Here is a 20,059-nt window from a genome sequence, read left to right as displayed (position 1 = left end):
TTGTTGCTGGTAGTGCTTCTGTTGACTGTACTGTATTCTCTGGGTTGAAATATACTCTTTGGTCATTCTCCAAATTAACTTCGAGACGCACAGTCGGAAACCGTTCATGAATTGCAAAAGTAAATATCCTACAAAGCGCTTTATTTCAGTTCACGTAGCGACCGTGTCGTTCAAAACCAATAACCGCCATGTTGCTTCCTGTTTTATTTGTTAAGCACTTTAAGCGGCATTTACCTTGCACGGGAATAAATTCAAGTAAAAAAGGCGGAACGAAAAAAAGGCGAGTAACTCGGCGGAAAGAACGTGGCGATGCTTGCGCGTTCGTAGCGATCATGCGAAAGAGACTGGTGCCTTGTCTGTCCGTACCTTTTGTTCCTTTTTTTTGGTATGTTGAAGTCGTGATGTTGTAGTATTGGTGAGCGTGTGATGTGGAATGTAATGATGATGTGGTGTGTAATTAGGATATGGGAATGGAATGACGATGTGGTGGATGTAATGTGTGAGGTGTGGGAATGTAATATTGTGAGGGGGTCGGTGACTCATTTAGCCATCCCGGCCCCCCTAGGCAATTGATTAGCCTAGGAGTTGCTGCAGCTGTTGCAGCGTTGCCACGACGCTGCTAAGACCCACCGATCGCCGTGGCTGGGGCCTAGGCTGTCGACGCCGAATCGATGTTCCAACCCGCTGGTGCAAGGCTCGACTTCCGGGTTGATGCCTTGTTGCGTGGCTGCGAGGTATCGGTGGCCGATTCACATCGCGCCTCGTTGTGCGGTGAAGCAGCGTGTGATGTGGTCTGCTGCAGACTTGGCACAAACCCCTCGACTCGCACTCTTGAAGCCGATGCGTCTGCGATAGGCAGTTTAAACAGTGCCCATGTGCCTGGGCCACTTGCTGTCGTTGTAACGGCCGCATCCCTCTGAAGATCCCACAGTGGTGCAGGCGAAGTGGGCGACGGCATAGGGGACATCTTATACGATGCCCGGCCGAGACCCGTGATGCACGATTGCCTGTTGCCGGTGCGGTTGCCGGTGCTGTTGCAACTGCAGCTCGGGGCGTTAGGGTAGGCCTGGTGCGTTGCACGCTGGTAGCCGACCGAACGGTTATCGTGGCTAACACTGGCGTATCGAGGTCCATGGTAATCTACTATGTATAAAGGAGATTGTTAGTTATAAATCGGTCATGATTAGATATGAGCAATCGTGCCACGGTATGGGGCATGAATTTGTCGTCGTAATGATCGACCATTGGGGTTAGTTTTCTTTGTTAATTACTTACGAAATATTATTTTACGGTTGGTATTAGCGGGTTTCTCGTTTTTTAACGTTTTATTTAATTAGTTAATTGTATAGCGGGAACATCGGTTTGTTTTTTGCGGTTTATTTCGGTTTTAGTTATTAAACGGATTGTTTATTATGTGTATTTTCGGTGTTATCTGCGGTTGGTAAGAAGCATAGTTTAACGAGCGGTCTCGTTAGAATTCCGTTTTGAGTACGGAGGTCAACTACTCGAATGTGACCGTCGGAGCCGTGATGTAGCTTCTCTATCCGACCAAGTCGCCATTCTGTAGGGGGGAGACAGTCGTCATGTATTAGGACCAAATCTCCAAGCTTTGGCGCCTTTTCGGGAGTTTTCCAGCGGTACCTTTTGTGAAGGTCCTTTATATACTCCTCCTTCCATCGGCGGCTGAAATTATGATGGAGAATTTTAATTCTTTCCCATCTGTTTAGTAAGGATAGCGACTCCCCGCCTGGCTCAGGTATGGCCAGAATGGGTGCTGCTTTGAGAAAGTGCCCTGGTGTAAGAGCTGTTAGATCTGAGGGATCTTGCGAGAGTGTCGTCAATGGCCGTGAATTGAGAACGGCTTCAATACGAATTAATAATGTTGTAAATTCTTCAAAGTTGAATTTGTAGTTTCCAGCTACTTTTTTAAAGTGGGATTTAAAGCTTTTTACCGCTGATTCCCATAAACCACCCATATGAGGAGCGCTTGGAGGGATGAACTGCCAGTTAATGCCTTGCGGATCGTACTTTTGTACAATCTCAGGGGAAACTTGTTTGATAAAGTCCACAAACTGTTTTTCGGTGGCTCTTTGAGCGCCTATAAATGTCTTGCCGTTGTCGCTCATGAGCTTTGACGGAAAACCACGTCGTCCGACGAAGCGAGCAAATGCCGCGAGGAAAGCCTCTTTTGTCGGATTACCACATAGCTCGAGGTGTACTGCTTTTGTCGTAAAACAGACAAAGACAGCCACGTAGCCTTTCATCAGTGTGGGAGACCTTAGCATGGATGCCTTTATTTGAAAAGGTCCAGCAAAATCGACACCTGTGATAGTGAAGGGCGGAGCAAAGTTGCAGCGTTCCGGTGGAAGTGCTGCCATAATCTGTGTTCGCATGTTTTGCTTATGCACAGTGCATATCTTGCACGAAAAAATGCATTTCTTTATTTTTGGCTTGAGTCTTGGGATATAAAACTCTTGGCGGACTATTTGTTGCATGAGGCGGTGTTCAGCGTGTAATAATAGTACGTGGACATAATTGATATATAATGAGGCAAGTTGCGATCTCTCTGGTATAACAATGGGATGACGTTCGTTGTACGTTAGGCTTGAATTGACAAGCCGACCATTTGCACGAAGTAGACCCTTCGTATCTATGAATGGATTTAGTACTAGGAGTGAGCTTTTTTTATCAATCGGCTTCGATTCTCTCAGTACTGATATCTCTTGGCTGAAGTAGCGCGCTTGAGTAGATGCGATAAGAGCGACCTTTGCTTTTTGTAAGTCTAGGTGCGTCACTGTATCGCCTTGGGGATATACTGTGCGTATTCCTTTAAGGCTAAGGTTGAGTCGTTCTAACGGGTGATTTTTTTGAGGTTAGGATTTTCATGCATTAGTATTTGACAGATCACGTGGGATTTCAGACATGGTGTCAAAGAGAAAGATGCTCAGTATGCTTTGACATTTCATCATGAATAGACTTACTAACGAGCAACGCTTGCAAATCATTGAATTTTATTACCAAAATCAGTGTTCGGTTCGAAATGTGTTTCGCGCGCGTGTTTTGTTCAGCGATGAGGCTCATTTCTGGTTGAATGGCTACGTAAATAAGCAAAATTGCCGCATTTGGGGTGAAGATCAACCAGAAGCCGTTCAAGAACTGCCCATGCATCCCGAAAAATGCACTGTTTGGTGTGGTTTGTACGCTGGTGGAATCATTGGACCGTATTTTTTCAAAGATGCTGTTGGACGCAACGTTACGGTGAATGGCGATCGCTATCGTTCGATGCTAACAAACTTTTTGTTGCCAAAAATGGAAGAACTGAACTTGGTTGACATGTGGTTTCAACAAGATGGCGCTACATGCCACACAGCTCGCGATTCTATGGCCATTTTGAGGGAAAACTTCGGACAACAATTCATCTCAAGAAATGGACCCGTAAGTTGGCCACCAAGATCATGCGATTTAACGCCTTTAGACTATTTTTTGTGGGGCTACGTCAAGTCTAAAGTCTACAGAAATAAGCCAGCAACTATTCCAGCTTTGGAAGACAACATTTCCGAAGAAATTCGGGCTATTCCGGCCGAAATGCTCGAAAAAGTTGCCCAAAATTGGACTTTCCGAATGGACCACCTAAGACGCAGCCGCGGTCAACATTTAAATGAAATTATCTTCAAAAAGTAAATGTCATGAACCAATCTAACGTTTCAAATAAAGAACCGATGAGATTTTGCAAATTTTATGCGTTTTTTTTTTTAAAAAAAGTTATCAAGCTCTTAAAAAATCACCCTATATGAATTTAAGCATATAAGCGATTACCCTGAGGGCTCGGGGGTAAGAAGAAAATCTCTCCAGGATGTCAGTATCCTCCAATGCTGCGTGAAAGAAGTTGATCTTTCGACTTTCTGGGGCAATAATATTACGCATGGGCGATTGTGGCCAAGAATCGGGAGATTCTGTTAACCATCGGGGGCCATTCCACCAAAGGGTGGTAGTGGCAAGGTGCAGAGGTTTGCGCCCTCTTGTACGTATATCTGCAGGATTGTCAGCACTGGTTACGTGTCGCCAAGTGGCTGATCCCACTAAATCAAGAATTTGCGCCGTTCGATTAGAAATATAGGTTTTCCACGCGTGTGGTGGCTTTTCTAACAAGGCTAGAACAATTTCGGAATCAGACCATAGATATAATTTGTATTTTGCCATGTTTAAGTGGGTCTGCACCATGGAAACAAGCTTTGCTAGTAGCAGAACGCCACAGAGTTCAAGTCGTGGTAGACTTATGGTTTTTAGAGGCGCAACTTTTGCTTTTGCCACTAGTAGGTGGCTTGTAGTTGCAATATCGCTTTGTGTGCGCACATATATAGTGGCACAATAGGCCTTTTCAGAGGCGTCGCAGAAGCCATGTAGTTCCACTTTGTATTCGGGGGAATAGTTTACCCACCGTGGAATTTGTATCTGCGAAATGTCGGTCAGATTATTAGCGAACTGGGACCATCTTTCTAAGCGAAGAGGTTTCACTTGTTCGTCCCAGTCAGTTCCGTCTAGCCAGAATTCTTGGATCAGGATTTTCGCTTGTATCATAATTGGCGAAAGCCATCCTGCGGGGTCAAAAAGTTTTGCCACAGAGGAGAGGATTTGGCGTTTCGTAATGGCGGATAATGCGGATATGGACTCAGTTGTGTATGAAAACTTGTCCGATATCGCATTCCATTGGATGCCCAGAGTTTTTGTTGTACTTTCCTTTTCGAAAATAAGGAAATTAGTGTCCAACAAATTTTCTTTTGGTATATTTTTTAATATAGTTGGGTGATTTGCAGTAATCTTTTTTAATGGAAACCCTGCGGATTTGAGGGCTTGGATTACTTGTGATAATGATTCGTATGCTTGTGGAAGACTGTGACTTCCAGACAGAATATCGTCTACATACGTTTGTGTTTTTAACACCTGGGTCGCCAGAGGAAATTCTGACTTGGTGTTTTCAGCCAATTCATGGAGTGTTCGAATGGCTAAGTATGGGGCACAGTTAACGCCAAAGGTCACTGTTTTTAGCTTGAAGTCGCGTAGTGGACTATTGGGGGATTTTCGGAAAATAATTCGCTGAAAATCTTGATCGTCTTTATGTACGACTATTTGTCTATACATTTTTTCGACGTCCCCGTTAAATACGTATTTGAATGTACGCCAGTTTAGAATAAGCAGCATTAAATCAGGTTGGAGCGTGGGTCCCGTAAACAGGATATCGTTTAGGGAATTCCCTGAGCTAGTGGATCTTGAAGCGTTGAAAACAACTCTTACTTTAGTTGTTTTTTTATCTGGCTTTACTACTGCATGATGTGGCAAGTAAAATGAGTAGTATTTGCCATTGATAGTTTTTTCGCATGGGCTTACTTCCTCCATGTGATCTAAATAGAGGTATTCTTCCAACACAACATCATATTCTGGTTTGAGTTCACCTGTTTTAAGTAGGTTTCTTTCCATACTTTGAAACTGCTGTATTGCAGAGGTGCGAGAGTGACCTAAGGCGATTGTGTTGGGAAATTGTTGTTTTAGTGGTAGTCGTACGACATACCGACTGATGACGTGTAACACTAGTATACTTACTTGATACACTTGTAGTATACTTATTCCAAATAAAAACACTTTCTTTCACACTGTATTAATTTTCACTTCAATCTTGTATTTCCCTTTTTCTATTTGTATAACACTTTAATTACAATTATACAATTTATATTTGCTATAACAATTTTCTGTAATTATTTTCTTTTTATTTTGGTACTTGTTGTCACACACTGACACTGCGGCGAACTCCCGAACTCACGTCACAACGTCACTTTGGCGGGAAGTCACAAATGAGGAAAAATGCGGAGGTTGCAATTAGAAATAAAGGTATCGTTGCGGATCGACCGACTTGCTTTGCGGATCAAACGAAAAAGAGAGTGATCCCGTTCGGATCTATCCCTTTTGATAGTTTGGGTGGTGAATATTAAATTAATCCGAGTCGTCTCGCAAATGATCGTGTGGTTGTTGTGTTGTAATAGTGAGCGGTGTCAGGTACTGTGTTTGATGTGTGTGTGTGTAGTGGTGTGTGCTGAACTGTTGTGTGATGAGGTGTTGTGACGTGACGTGATGTGATGTGATGTGACGTGTGATGAGGTGTTGTGATGTTGCAGAATGCTCTTGCTCATGTGAACATCCCGGCCCCCCTAGGCGAATTAATCGGCTAGGAGCCTTTGTAGCTGTTGGAGTGTACTGAGTACCGCGCTCAACCCTGTTGAGCGTCGTTGTTGCTGGCGATGAGCGTGGCGTGGCGGAGATGGCCGCGTACGTCTTATGGTTGGTTGGGTACGTCGTCGTCGCCGGAGAGGATCGCTGCGTGGTCTAGTACGGGAGTTGGTGTGATTGGCTCGTGTGGGAAATCGATGAAACAGAGTGTGGTGCGGCCTGTGGCAATATTGACAGGCACCGTCAGCCCAGCACTCTATGGTGGCGTGGTCATCTGCCAGGCAGGTCATGCAATGTCCGTGAGCCCTTGCAACCTGTTGTCGTTGAGCGGGCTTCATACTTTGGAAGATGGTGCATCGTTTTAGAGCGTGTGGCCGATGGCACAGGCTGCAACATGGAGGCCCCTGTGGCTCTACGAGCTGCTCTTCTCCTACTTCTCTGACGGCTGCGGCGGATGGCGGGGGGCGCATAACATTGGCCCTTGGAGCGGCAACGGGTGCAGCCGACGCTTTGGGTGCATTGCTTTCGGACCTTACGGTGTTGGAGGTGGTTTGGGTCTCCTCTACGTCCATTTCTATGGGAATATAAGATTGCATTAAATTGATTTTATTTATAATGTTATGATGTAGTTGTTGTAGCTACATATCTATACATATGTATATGTATAATAAGTTGATCTTCAACGCGCTTGTTTGAATTTATTTTTATGTACGGATTATAAAACGGGTTATTTTCGAATTAGCGGAATTGTTTTATTATTTTTCGATTAATTTTGCGAGTTATTTTGCGGTTTTGATTGAAGTTGTTCTTCGCCGTTTGGAAGAAAACACAGTTTGGTGACTGGTCGAGTTAATATGCCGGTTTGTGTTCGCACATCGACTACTCTTATGTGACCATCTGATCCTCGATGAACCTTTTCAATGCGGCCTAGTCGCCATTCTGTTGGAGGAAGGCATTCGTCCTGTATGATTACGCATTCTCCTGCCTTGGCTTCCTTCTGAGCCGTTTTCCAGCGATATCTCTTATGGAGATCTTTGAGATAGTCTTCCTTCCATCTGTGGCTGAATTCGTGATGGAGAATCTTGATTCTTTCCCATCGATTTATTAAACTGAGTGAGTCTCCTTCTGTCTCAGGTATTGCGAGAAGAGGAGCTCCTCTGAGGAAATGACCTGGTGTAAGAGCTGTGAAATCGGAGGGATCTTGCGAGAGTGGTGATATAGGTCTTGAATTTAATACGGCTTCGATACGAGTGAGTAGTGTAGTAAACTCCTCATAATTAAATTTATGATTACCAGCCGTTTTCTTTAAATGGGACTTAAAGCTTTTGACTGCTGATTCCCAAAGTCCGCCCATGTGTGGAGAACATGGAGGTATAAACTGCCAATCGATCCCTTGAGGTGCATATTTTTTAACTATTTCAGGGGAGACTTCTTTCATGAAGTTTATAAACTCCTTCTCGGTTGCTCTTTGGGCTCCGACAAAGTTTTTCCCATTATCGCTCATTATTTTTGAAGGAAATCCGCGTCGTCCGACAAAGCGTGCAAATGCTGCAAGAAAAGCCGCAGTTGTCAGATCTGAACAAAGCTCTAGGTGTACTGCCTTTGTCGTAAAACATACAAAAACAGCCACATACCCTTTTCTAAAGGAAGAAGATCTTAACATCGAGGCCTTTATCTGGAAAGGTCCAGCAAAATCAACCCCAGTGATGGTAAAGGGTAGAGCATAGTTGCAGCGCTCAGGTGGTAAAGCTGCCATGATCTGCGTACGCATTTGTGTTTGTACATGGTACATGGTTTACACATGAAAATCGTCCTTTTTATTTGTGGCTTTAGTCGCGGTATATAAAATTCTTGACGGACCATTTGTTGCATTAATCGATGCTCACCATGCAGTGTAAGATGGTGCAGATATGCTAGAAATAGGTAAGTAAAACGGGATTTCTCTGGAATAATGATGGGATGTCGTTCGTTATAACTAAGGCTGGAGTTCGCCAATCTTCCATTTGCCCTTATTAATCCCTTAGAATCTAAGAATGGATTTAAGACGAGAAGTGAGCTTCCCTTTTCGAGAGGTCGCTTTTCGAGCAACTTTGCTTTCTCTCGACTGAAATAGAAAGTTTGGGTATATAATATTAGACTGACCTTGGCATGTTGCAAGTCGGAATGCGTTAGCTGCACGCAAGGATCGTTTGGTGCTCCTTTCATTTTTAGTTTAAGTCTTTGAATGAATTTGTGCAGGTAAGCGACTACTCTTAGTGCTCTAGCAAATGACGAAAATCGGTGGAGAATATCATCCTCTTCTGGAGTGATATGAAAATTTTCAATTTTGCGACTTTCCGGCGGTATAATATTCCGAGCAGGAGACTTTGGCCAGAATTCTTGTGATTCTGTTAGCCATGTTGGACCATTCCACCAGAGTGTAGTGCTGGTGAGGTGCAATGGCTTGCAACCTCTTGTCCCAAGATCCGCTGGGTTATCTGCACTTGCAACATGTTGCCATTTTGCTGGGCCAACCAGGTCTAAAATTTGGGATATTCGGTTAGACACATAGGTCTTCCAGCAATAGGGTGGTTTTTCTAACCATGCCAAAACTATCTCTGAGTCTGACCAAAGATATGTTTTATGATCGGTTAATTTCAGGTGGGTTTGAACTATTGAAATTAATTTTGCTAACAGAAGAGCACCATTCAGTTCAAGCCGTGGCAGACTGAGTGTCTTCAAAGGTGCAACTTTGGCTTTGGCTACCAAGAGGTGTGCAGATATTTTGTTATCGTACTGTGTGCGTACGTAAACTGTTGCGCAATATGCCTGTTCGGAGGCATCACAGAAACCGTGTAATTCTGTGTTAATGTGAGGTGTGAAATTTACCCATCGAGGGATTCGAATTTCAGATATAGTATGTAAATTGTTAGCAAATTGAACCCATTTCGCTAAACGTAAAGGTTTTACCTGTTCATCCCATTCAGTGCCGTCTTGCCACAATTCTTGAATGAGGATTTTTGCTTGAATCATTATTGGCGAAAGCCATCCTGCGGGGTCGAAAAGTTTTGCCACCGAGGAAAGTATTTGGCGTTTTGTAATGGCGGACATTGCAGATATTGACTCAATTGTATATGAGAATTGATCTGTTATCGCATTCCATTGAATTCCTAGAGTTTTAGTTGTACTAGCCTTTTCAAATTTAAGGAAGTCTGTATCTAATAAGTCTTCTTTTTTAATGTCTTTTATTATATCAGGGTGATTTGAAGTAATTTTCTTTAAGGGGAATCCCGCTGAATTTAGTGCTTTGATCACTTGAGATAGTGATTCGCACGCTAAGGACAAACTGTGGCTGCCTGATAGTATGTCGTCCACGTATGTTTGTGTTTGCAACACAGAAGATGCTAAAGGCAAATTTGTTGCATTTGTTTTTGCCACTTCATGTAGTGTCCTGATCGCCAAATAGGGTGCGCAATTGATGCCAAAGGTGACGGTTTTAAGTTTATAGTCGCTGATTGGACTATTACTTGATTTGCGGAAGACTATACGCTGGAAATCTTGGTCATCTTCATGTACTAGAATTTGTCTGTACATTTTTTCTACATCCCCATTGAAAACGTATTTAAACATGCGCCAATTTAGAATTAGCAACATGAGATCAGGTTGTAATGTTGGCCCTGTGTATAGTACATCATTGAGTGATTTGCCTGAGCTCGTACACTTTGAGGCATTGAAAACCACTCGTACTTTTGTTGTAATTTTATCAGGTCTTATTACCCCATGATGTGGCAGATAAAAAGATAAATATCTACCTTTAGATACTTTTTCATATGGTACAGCTTCTTCCATATGATTGAGGTCAAGATATTCGTCCATCACATTATCGTATGCCGATTTAAGCTCACTTTTCTTTATCAGGCTTTTTTCTAGGCTTAGAAATTGCTGGACTGCTGATATTCTAGAGTGGCCTAGAGCTATGGTTTCAGGGAAAGTTGGTTTGAAAGGTAATCGCACAACATAACGACCATGTTCGTTTCTTGTTGTTGTGGATTTGTAATAGGCTTCGCATGCCTGGTCTTCTTCTGAAAGCTGGGTGATTTGTATGTATGTTTATGTGTTTGTTAATTTGTGTGATTACAACGCGCCCGTTTTTGATTTTAGGATTTTTTTTTTTTTTTTTTTTTTTTTTTTTTTTTTTAAATATATATTTATGTATTTGTTAATTTATTTGTGGTTATAACGCGCCCGCTTTTGATTTTAGGTTTTATGTTTGATAAATTTTGTTGTTTTAATACCGCGCCCGTTTTAATGTTGGTAGGTTTTTTGTTGTTTTTTTTCACTCACTGTACAATTTCTGTTTCTTTTCTGTATCTTTTTCCTTCACTTCAGTTCACTTTTCGGTTTTTTTTTGTGTGTTCAACTTGTGTGATCTTTCTTTCCGTGTTTTTTTTTTTGTCACCGTGACTTTGTATATTCTGTGTTCACTTTAATATATGTATATACATGTATATATATTTTCGTTGTACTTAGGTGCCTTTCGGAAAGGCTCGAAGGACCATTTGATGACGTGTAACACTAGTATACTTACTTGATACACTTGTAGTATACTTATTCCAAATAAAAACACTTTCTTTCACACTGTATTAATTTTCACTTCAATCTTGTATTTCCCTTTTTCTATTTGTATAACACTTTAATTACAATTATACAATTTATATTTGCTATAACAATTTTCTGTAATTATTTTCTTTTTATTTTGGTACTTGTTGTCACACACTGACACTGCGGCGAACTCCCGAACTCACGTCACAACGTCACTTTGGCGGGAAGTCACAAATGAGGAAAAATGCGGAGGTTGCAATTAGAAATAAAGGTATCGTTGCGGATCGACCGACTTGCTTTGCGGATCAAACGAAAAAGAGAGTGATCCCGTTCGGATCTATCCCTTTTGATAGTTTGGGTGGTGAATATTAAATTAATCCGAGTCGTCTCGCTAATGATCGTGTGGTTGTTGTGTTGTAATAGTGAGCGGTGTCAGGTACTGTGTTTGATGTGTGTGTGTGTAGTGGTGTGTGCTGAACTGTTGTGTGATGAGGTGTTGTGACGTGACGTGATGTGATGTGATGTGACGTGTGATGAGGTGTTGTGATGTTGCAGAATGCTCTTGCTCATGTGAACACCGACCATTATCTGATTTAGTAGTTGTGGCCTTGTAAAAGTCTTCACAATACTGATCTTCGGGGGTTGTGATTGAAATGGGGGGGAGTTCTTCTATCTCCCAAAATTGTCTCAATTGTGAATTGAGGTACTCGTTTGAGATTTCCTCAACTTGAGTTGTCATTGTTGTGACTGGTTCCGTAACTAGTCCACTTAGGATCCAACCGAAAATGTCTTTTGTGCCAAAAGTGTGTTTGAAATTTTCTCAATACCTTCGAGTATTATTTGTGGTATGAGATCGCTGCCTAATAGAAGGTCTATTTGAGCGGGGGTGTTGCAATTGGGTTCTGCTAACTTAAGGTGTGAAACCTTTTCCCAATGCTTGCTATTTATGTGATAGCTTGGTAACATATTGGTTAATTGCGGTAAGACTATAGCTTCTGCTTGTATTCTTATATCCGCTTGGGGGGAAAATAGGGTAATGGGGCAGATTTTATTAGAGTTTTGAACTACTCTTCCGCCCATTCCCGTAATTTCAAAGTTGGCTTGTCTTATTGGCAGATTTAGCCTATTTTGTGCCCTAGACGCTATGAAAGATCGTTGTGATCCTTGGTCTATTAGGGCTCTGAGCTTAAACAGTTCTCCTCGATGTTCGATGGAGACGAGTGCTGTGGGTAGTAGTACCCTACTTTGATTTTCGCTATGTAGCGATTGGGTTTTTAACGCCTTTGAGCAGCATGGTGCTTCTTGGCAGTTTTCAGAATTTGTTGTTGCAACTAATCCTGTTGCTCTTTTGATATTTGCGCTGTTTGGGGGTAAGCTGGAAAAGTTATTTATATGAAGCATCGAATGGTGTCGTTTATGACAATAAACGCAATTTGCTTTCGCAATCTTTGAGCGCATGCGCATGTGACAAACAGTTGGTACAAAGTTTTTTCGTTCTTACGAAATTGTTTCTTTCGTTGATATTTAGTTTTTTAAATTTCTCGCAAGATTTCAGCCTGTGTCCTCATTTACACAGTTCGCATGACGTTTGTTTATTTTGTTCGGATGTGAACGCTTGTGTTTTGAAAAAACTACGATTTAAGTTGTTGTTGTTACTCGCTTGGGGTCTAATGAAGCTTCGATTTAGGTCGTGTTGAACGTTTTTAGTTCTGGCCATTTTTTTATCAACCCTTTCCGCAATTTCGTATTGGGTAGTTAAGAAATCGTTCATTTGTTGCCACGTTGGGCACTTTCTTCGTGGTGAGAGCGATTGCTCCCACAAAAGTAACGATTTTTCTGGTAATGTGGATGTGCATATATTTACCAGAATGGGGTCCCAAACGTCTGTGGGAATATTCTGTGTCGCTAGAACCGACAAGCAATTTGAAACAGTGGATTGAAGTTTTATAAATTCTTCACTTGTTTCTTTTTGAATTTTTGGTAAATTCATTAATATTGTGACTTGTTTTTCGACTAATATTCTTTCGTTTTCGTAATGAGCTTTTAGAACTTCCCAAGCATAATTGAAATTTTCGTCATTAAGAGCGAACTGTTTAACTAATACCCCTGCTTGACCTTTTGTTTTGTATCGGAGGTGATACAATTTTTGTGCATTAGATAATTTTGGGTGGTTTATGTAAACGGCTGTGAACATGTCCCGGAAGGACGGCCATTATTCATAACCACCATGAAAAATTTCAGTGTCACATGCTGGCACTTTAAGGTGAATGCCTGAACTCGCCTCTTGGCTTTGAATTTGTGGCAGCTCTACTCTCGGTTGTGGAGTAGGTGCAATTGCTTTAATTAATCTCAATTGATCGGAGATCATAGCTCTCGTTTCCTCGTACTGGTCTAAGCAGTGTTCATATTTAGAGTATGCTGAAGATTTGAAATTTTCAGGTAGATCTGATTCGTCAGATTCTACAATTGCGTCATACGCAGCTTGGAGACGTGTCCAGAAATTGCTTAGTTTTTCTTTTTTGATTTCTAATACCGATTCAGAATTGTCTTGAATCGGTGAAGTTGAAAATCGAGTGCAGTATCGAATTAGACTGTCACTCTCAGCAATAAACTTAGTATATGAAATATCTTTCAGCCTTTTTTGCTTTGTAGCACCTTGCTTTGAGCGTGTAGCATCAGCAGGTGTACAAGGGCTCTTTTCTTCTGAAATCATTTTAGGAACTTTTAGTGACTGTATTTCTTTAGATTCTTTTGAATCTGAGCTCATTTAGAAAATGTTTTAAAATAATTTAAAATGTCTAAGTGTAGACTAGACTGGTAGATATACAGAAACATCTTTGAATAATAATATAGGGAATAGAAAACTCTTTTGTATACGAGAGTCCCAAAGAGAATCAGTAAAACCACTGGCTTTTTGATAGCCAAACTTTCAAAATATTTTCGTATATAATTGTATATGTACTTATGTGTTTTGACGTGAACTCTTTTGCGTAAATAAGAGTTTTTAACGAATTTAATTTTAACGATAACGCGTTTAATTGTACGTGAAGCCGAACACCGAAACTCTCGTAGGTTAATAAGAGTTTTTCAAATGAGATACGTAAATTCCCGTATACTTCAATTATGTTTAATTTGGTTGTAATTACCGTAGCAGAAAATGTTTCCTATATGCGTATATATTTATATATATTTTTGGTAAGTATATGTATATATATATTTATTTATTATTATTATTTTTTTTGTATCTTTTATAAATATTTTGTGCCCGTAATTCTTATAGGGTATGCCTATAAGCGGATCTTTCGTAATTATCTTATGTGCTAGTGAGAGCTCGAGCAGAGATCACTGCACTTTGTACATGCGTATGTTTATATATGTATATGTTTGTATTTTGCTTTATATGCAATCCTGCTTGTTTTTGACGGTCAAAGAACAAGGGGTATTGCGAGATGGATGCCAAAGTGGACTTTGAAGCGATATTTATGTGTGGTGAATTTTATATTAACCCGCGTAATTTTTGTTGGTTTTCCGCAATATTTTCACCGTGATAGAAGATATGCCAATAAAGCGCAGCTATTTTTGCTGTCTGCACTTATGCTTACGGCTTCTATGTATATAGATATATAGTATATGTAAATGTACATATGTGTAAATATCCAAATTTGTATCAATTTGTATGTACCAATTTGTGTATATATATGTATGTTTGTATTATCAATATTTGTTAGTTTCTAAGCACGTATGTATGTATATTATGTTTCGCTTTTGTTATAGATCTGCCTTAGCTTGCGTTTTTATAAGCAATCCTGCTAACTGCTTTAGGAAGCAGAAGGGGTATTGCGGGAGAGTAGTGCAAGTGGATACTTGAATTTGTATATTTGTAGTGTGTTATGTGTGTATATGTACACAAATGTATAATCGCATGAAAAGGCAGCAAGAATATTAGTAAAATGATATGTGCATATGTTTTAATGTTTTAATCCTTTTTTTTCGTATATCGGTTTTCCCGTTTGCTCCGTTATAGGGCTGGGGAAGTCTAATACCGATATATGTATATATATATTTTTTTGTTTTTTATTATTGGCATCCGTTTTTAAACCTGTTTAAACGGGTTTTTTAGGTTTTGCCAGTACAAACATACATATACATATATAATGAAAATGAAAACGATACACTTACTTTGACGCGCTTCAAGGGTCTTTTGTTTTTTTGTGGGGGTTATAAGTGTATTTGCTCTGTTGTCTGGTGTCCGTGGCCTTCTCTTCTAACGGCGGTCAGCTGTTATAACTTTGTGCTCCTCTCCTTTGTTGGTAGTGTGCAAGTCTCTGATGTCCAGATGTTCAGGTGTGTTGTTAGTTTTGTTCCCACGTTGATAATTGTTGTTTGTATGTTTTATGTTGGTTTAGTTTCGCGCCCGTTTTCTTTTATTATATTTTTTTTTTGTTTATCGCGACCGTTTTAAGTATTTGCTTTAATTTTTCTAACCCGTTTGTTAGTACTTGTATATATGTATGTATATATTTTTTATTATGTAAGTTTGCGCACTCCAATTTCACCTCACTTTACTTCTTTTTTAGCTCACTTCTCTATGTACATATACATACATACATATCTGCTTGTGTGCTATTTTCCGCCATTTTTTTTTTTTTTTCCTTTTTTCTTTTTGCACTTTTGTTCACTTTAATTATTGCTATATGTATGTATATGCTTCTTCTACCGAGCTTATTGTCACTTCACTTTAATGATTTTGTCACCGCTTTTTATTTTTCTTTTTAATTTAATTTTATACGTTTACATATAATATTTTTTGTTTTTGGCACTACCGGTACATTGGTTTTGGCACCAACGGCTTTTGGTTTTCACTGACACCACCGTTGTTTTATAGTTTTGCTTTACAAATTTTTTTTTCACTAACGCCCTTTTTTTGTTCACTTTGCCACAACCAAACTATATTTTTTTTTCCAAACTAATTTTTTCACATTTTATATTTTATTTTGGTTTTTTTTTTTTTTCCTTGTCACACACGGTTTTTTATCTTCTGTTTTTGTTCACTTAGTCACCTCCTTACTTTTTTTTGTTTTTTCTTCACAAAAAATTTTATTTTTATTTGTTATATTAATTAGTATCACCACTTGTGCCGTCCGTTACGGCTCGAAAGACCATGTTTTATTTAGTTATTTGTTAAGCACTTTAAGCGGCACTTACCTTGCACGGGAATAAATTCAAGTAAAAAAGGCGGAACGAAAAAAAGGCGAGTAACTCGGCGGAAAGAACGTGGCGATGCTTGCGCGTTCGTAGCGATCATGCGAAAGAGACTGGTGCCTTGTCCGTCCGTACCTTTTGTTCCTTTTTTTTGGTATGTTGAAGTCGTGATGTTGTAGTATTTGTGAGCGTGTGATGTGGAATGTAATGATGATGTGGTGTGTAATTAGGATATGGGAATGGAATGACGATGTGGTGGATGTAATGTGTGAGGTGTGGGAGTGTAATATTGTGAGGGGGTCGGTGACTCATTTAGCCACTTCCTATAGTGACGTATTTACAAACGTATTTTATCGATTACACCAAACTACAATTTACAACATTCACATGACTTTTGAATGTGAATAGTGGCGAATATGGTACGATTCATGTGTTGTCAACCTTGATGTGTTGTTAATTACGCCTCGATGTTCGATATTTACGCCTCTAAATTGAATACTAAATGTCTGCCATTGTCGTCTGGTCAGCGATGCCGATAGAGTGGATATCCATCATTTCCTGTTTGTGTTTCCGAAAAGCACATGGATAATGTTTCGTGAATTTATTGTCAGACATACAAACCGAAGTGGGATTGTGGTGTCCGCAAGGTCCATGAACCATATTGGTTTTCATCACTTCATATAATACTGGATCTTTCTCTGCATCATTAATTTACGCAGAAATGAGTTCATCAATTTGATTTGGTGTGACAACCATCCACCATCCAAAGAAGAATATGTACGTGCGACAAACCTCTCTTTTGCCACTCAACAGAGTACATTTAGCATTTAACAGCACCACATATACCTACACTACTCCAAGATAAAGTCCGTGAAACCTCGTAACTGTTGTTTGAAAAGTCGTGCTGTGACATCGTAACGATCGCATGCTGATTGACCGCGATCCATAATTCCGCACGTATGTCACCGCATACTTCTTGCCTTGCCTTGCTTTGCCTTGCCCTGCCTTGTGCTGCCATACTTTGATGGACCGATATTAGGGCGACCTCTTCGTGGCTTCGTAACAAATTTCAATCTGCAATTGACCTCTTTGTGTGAAACACACGTAAAATTTTCACTGAGTAATTTTCAATAATTTCTCTTTTGAATAGAATAAAAAAGCAAGCGACCGAAATTTAACTATTCAAATAATTTACAAATCAAAATATTGAAAAACAAGACAAACAAAAATTAAAAAAAAAATGTTTATGGAAAAAAATTACTTTTTGGAATTATCCAATTTGCCGACTTTTCATGAAAAGTATAAGATATTTTTATTTCTAAACCTTCCTTGATCCACAACGAACAACCTCTTAAAATTTCATCAATATTGGTTCAGCCGTTCCCTTAGCGTTACTAACGAACAAACATTCATTCGTTTGTATGAGAAAAAAAAGGGCTGTTTTTAGGAGTTTTCCGGCAATTATTTGAATTTTTTTCTCCGCAGAAACCATCCCTGAACCTCAACGAACATTTTAAAATAAGAATTATCAAATTTGGTTCAGTCGTATGAAAGTTATGAGCGTACATACATTTTGGCGACTCATTTTTATTTACATATGTACTAGCTCACCCCGCTGCCGTTGTCCTGCGTGAAATTACATATGTGTTTTGAAATGAAGAGAAAGTTAAATTTATTATTTACTCAAAGGAACTCGTAGAATCAAGCATTCTGCCCCTTGTATTCGATAGATGCATCACAATCAGTCGGGTTCCATTACACAGTTTCGGCGCATGAAGATTGCGAAACATAATAACGACAGACCCAACTTTGAGACGCAAATAATGCGGTGGCATACCAATCCTCTCCAAATAATTTAGAAATTCCACTGGATAATTCACGGCGTCGTCTTTTGAATTTTCCAGTTTAAGTCAACAACATCGGTATTTTTGGCAGCTAACATTGCGCGTACACTTAAGGAATCGCAGTTACGATAATTTGGCCAATATTCGGATACACATTCGTGATGAGTTCATCTGTCGTCAATCGATAAACGGCAGATGGAATTGATATCAAACCATCGGAAGTATCAACCGAAATTGATCCCATTCCAATTTTTAGTGAAGACGATGTAAAATGTCTTCGGCAATGTCATTTTTCTTCGTATCCCATAATAGACGCGGATTTGAAGCTGATATGTCAAAATGATTATCGCGAAAAGTGTGCGAACTTCATTTGCATTCCAGTGATTATCATTTTCCAGCAATTGTAATTGCTGGCTTGCTTTTCAAAAAGTTGCATACACCATATCATTCACAGTATGCAATGACTCAAATGAAATGGAACCACGTACATTAATCAATAGCAACCGAAGGTAGAAACAATAGTCATTTTTCGGGTGGATTGTGTAAATTCGTCCTAATGTATTAGTTGATAACACATCTGGATGTTCATCTACTGGTTGGCCTTGCTTTCTGCGTAAGTATTTCTTCGACGATGCTTTCCATGTACAATATCAAGATATTTCCGAATAGAGCAATGTTCTCGCAAACGGATCACTGACAAAAGTTGAGCAAAAACTCGTCAATGTTAATTTTGTTGCTGGCGGTGTTTCCACCAGCTGTATTATATTCTCTGGGTTGAAATACACTATTTGGCCATTCTCCAAATTAACTGCTAGATGTACAACAGTCGGAAAACGTTCATGAATTGCAAAAGTAAATACAAAGCGCTTTAGTGCAATTCACGTATCGACCGTATCGTTCAAGACTAATAACCGCCATGTTGCTTCCTTTGGTGATGTACATACAAACGTATTTTATCGGTTACACCAAACTGCAATACTCAACATTGATATGAGTTTTGAATGTGAATTAGACAATAATGGTGAATATAGCACGATCCATTTGTGCCATTGTCGTCACGCAAATCGAAGTAGGATTGTGGTGCCCGCAAGTTCCATGAATCTTATTGGTTTTCATCACTTGTATAATACTGGATCTTCTTTCTTTGCATCAGTAATTACCGCATAATTAAATACTCGTAATTTCATCAATTTTATCTGGTGTAACCGCCATCCAAAGAATAACGTGTGCGTGCGGCAAACCTCTCTTTTGTCACTCAACTTCAAGATAAAGTCCGTCGAAGCTGTTGCTTCAAAAGTCTTGCTCTGACATCGTGACGATCGCTTGCTGATTGACCGCGATGCATAGTACCGCACGTATGGCATCGCATTCTGGGAGTACTCGTACATGTGCCTTGGGCTGCTAATGTATGTCGATGCCAAAAAGAACGCCGACCGATATTAGCGCGACCTCTTCATGGCATCGTAACAAATTTCAATCTGTAATTGATCACATTGTTTGCAACACACATAACATTTTCACTGAATAATTTTCAAAAATTTTTGAAGCAAACGCCAAATTTGAACGATTTAAATAATTGAAAAACAAAACAAAAAAATTGAAAGAAAAAATTTGTATGGAAAAAATTAACTTTTTGGAATTTTTCAATTTTCCGACTTTTCCTCATGAAAGACATACAGGTTTTTTTATTTCTAAACCCTCCCCGATTCACACAGAATTATTCGAATTTTTTTCTCCGCAGAAACCGTCTCTGAACCTCAACGAACATTTTAAAAAAAGAATTATCAAATTTGGTTCAGTCGTATGAAAGTTATGAGCGTACATACATTTTGGCGATTCATTTTTATTAGCAAACGTAACAACTAAGTCTAATGTAGCGTCTGTTCCCCAGAAGTGTGGCTGCGAGCATGCGTTGGTATTGAAAAAAGGGGCTTGCTATAAAAAGAAACAACAGCATCGAATAAAAGACCCCACTTTTAATGACGACCATAGCAAACGTAATAAGGATTATGATTTAAGGCATACACCTGGAATGTCTGGTTTCCAAATTGGGAAAGTGCCGATGGCCATCTGGTTGATGTCCCCGTAAAGTTAAACGCTGACATCACCGTCGGCCAACGCCAGGGTGGGTAAAGAAGACATCTTTCGTACAACACTTGCGAAAATCAGCCCTTAGGATGAAACCCTCTAAAGGTGATCGACTACGCAGAGGC

At 39.9% G+C, this 20,059-nt stretch overlaps 1 protein-coding gene and 1 pseudogene across 5 annotated transcripts in view; both read right to left on the bottom strand.

Annotated features, from left to right (window-relative positions):
* The window catches only part of LOC105233023 (lachesin), a 373,180-nt gene that overhangs the window by 112,113 nt on the left and 241,008 nt on the right, over positions 1 to 20,059 (bottom strand). The window lies entirely within an intron of this gene.
* On the bottom strand, positions 5,573 to 6,815 carry LOC125775470 (uncharacterized; annotated as a pseudogene).

This window comes from Bactrocera dorsalis, chromosome 1 (assembly GCF_023373825.1).
Source record: "Bactrocera dorsalis isolate Fly_Bdor chromosome 1, ASM2337382v1, whole genome shotgun sequence".
NCBI lineage: Eukaryota > Metazoa > Arthropoda > Insecta > Diptera > Tephritidae > Bactrocera > Bactrocera dorsalis.
The sequence above is the reverse complement of the archived record's forward strand: the minus strand, read 5'-3'. Positions and strand labels throughout refer to the sequence as shown.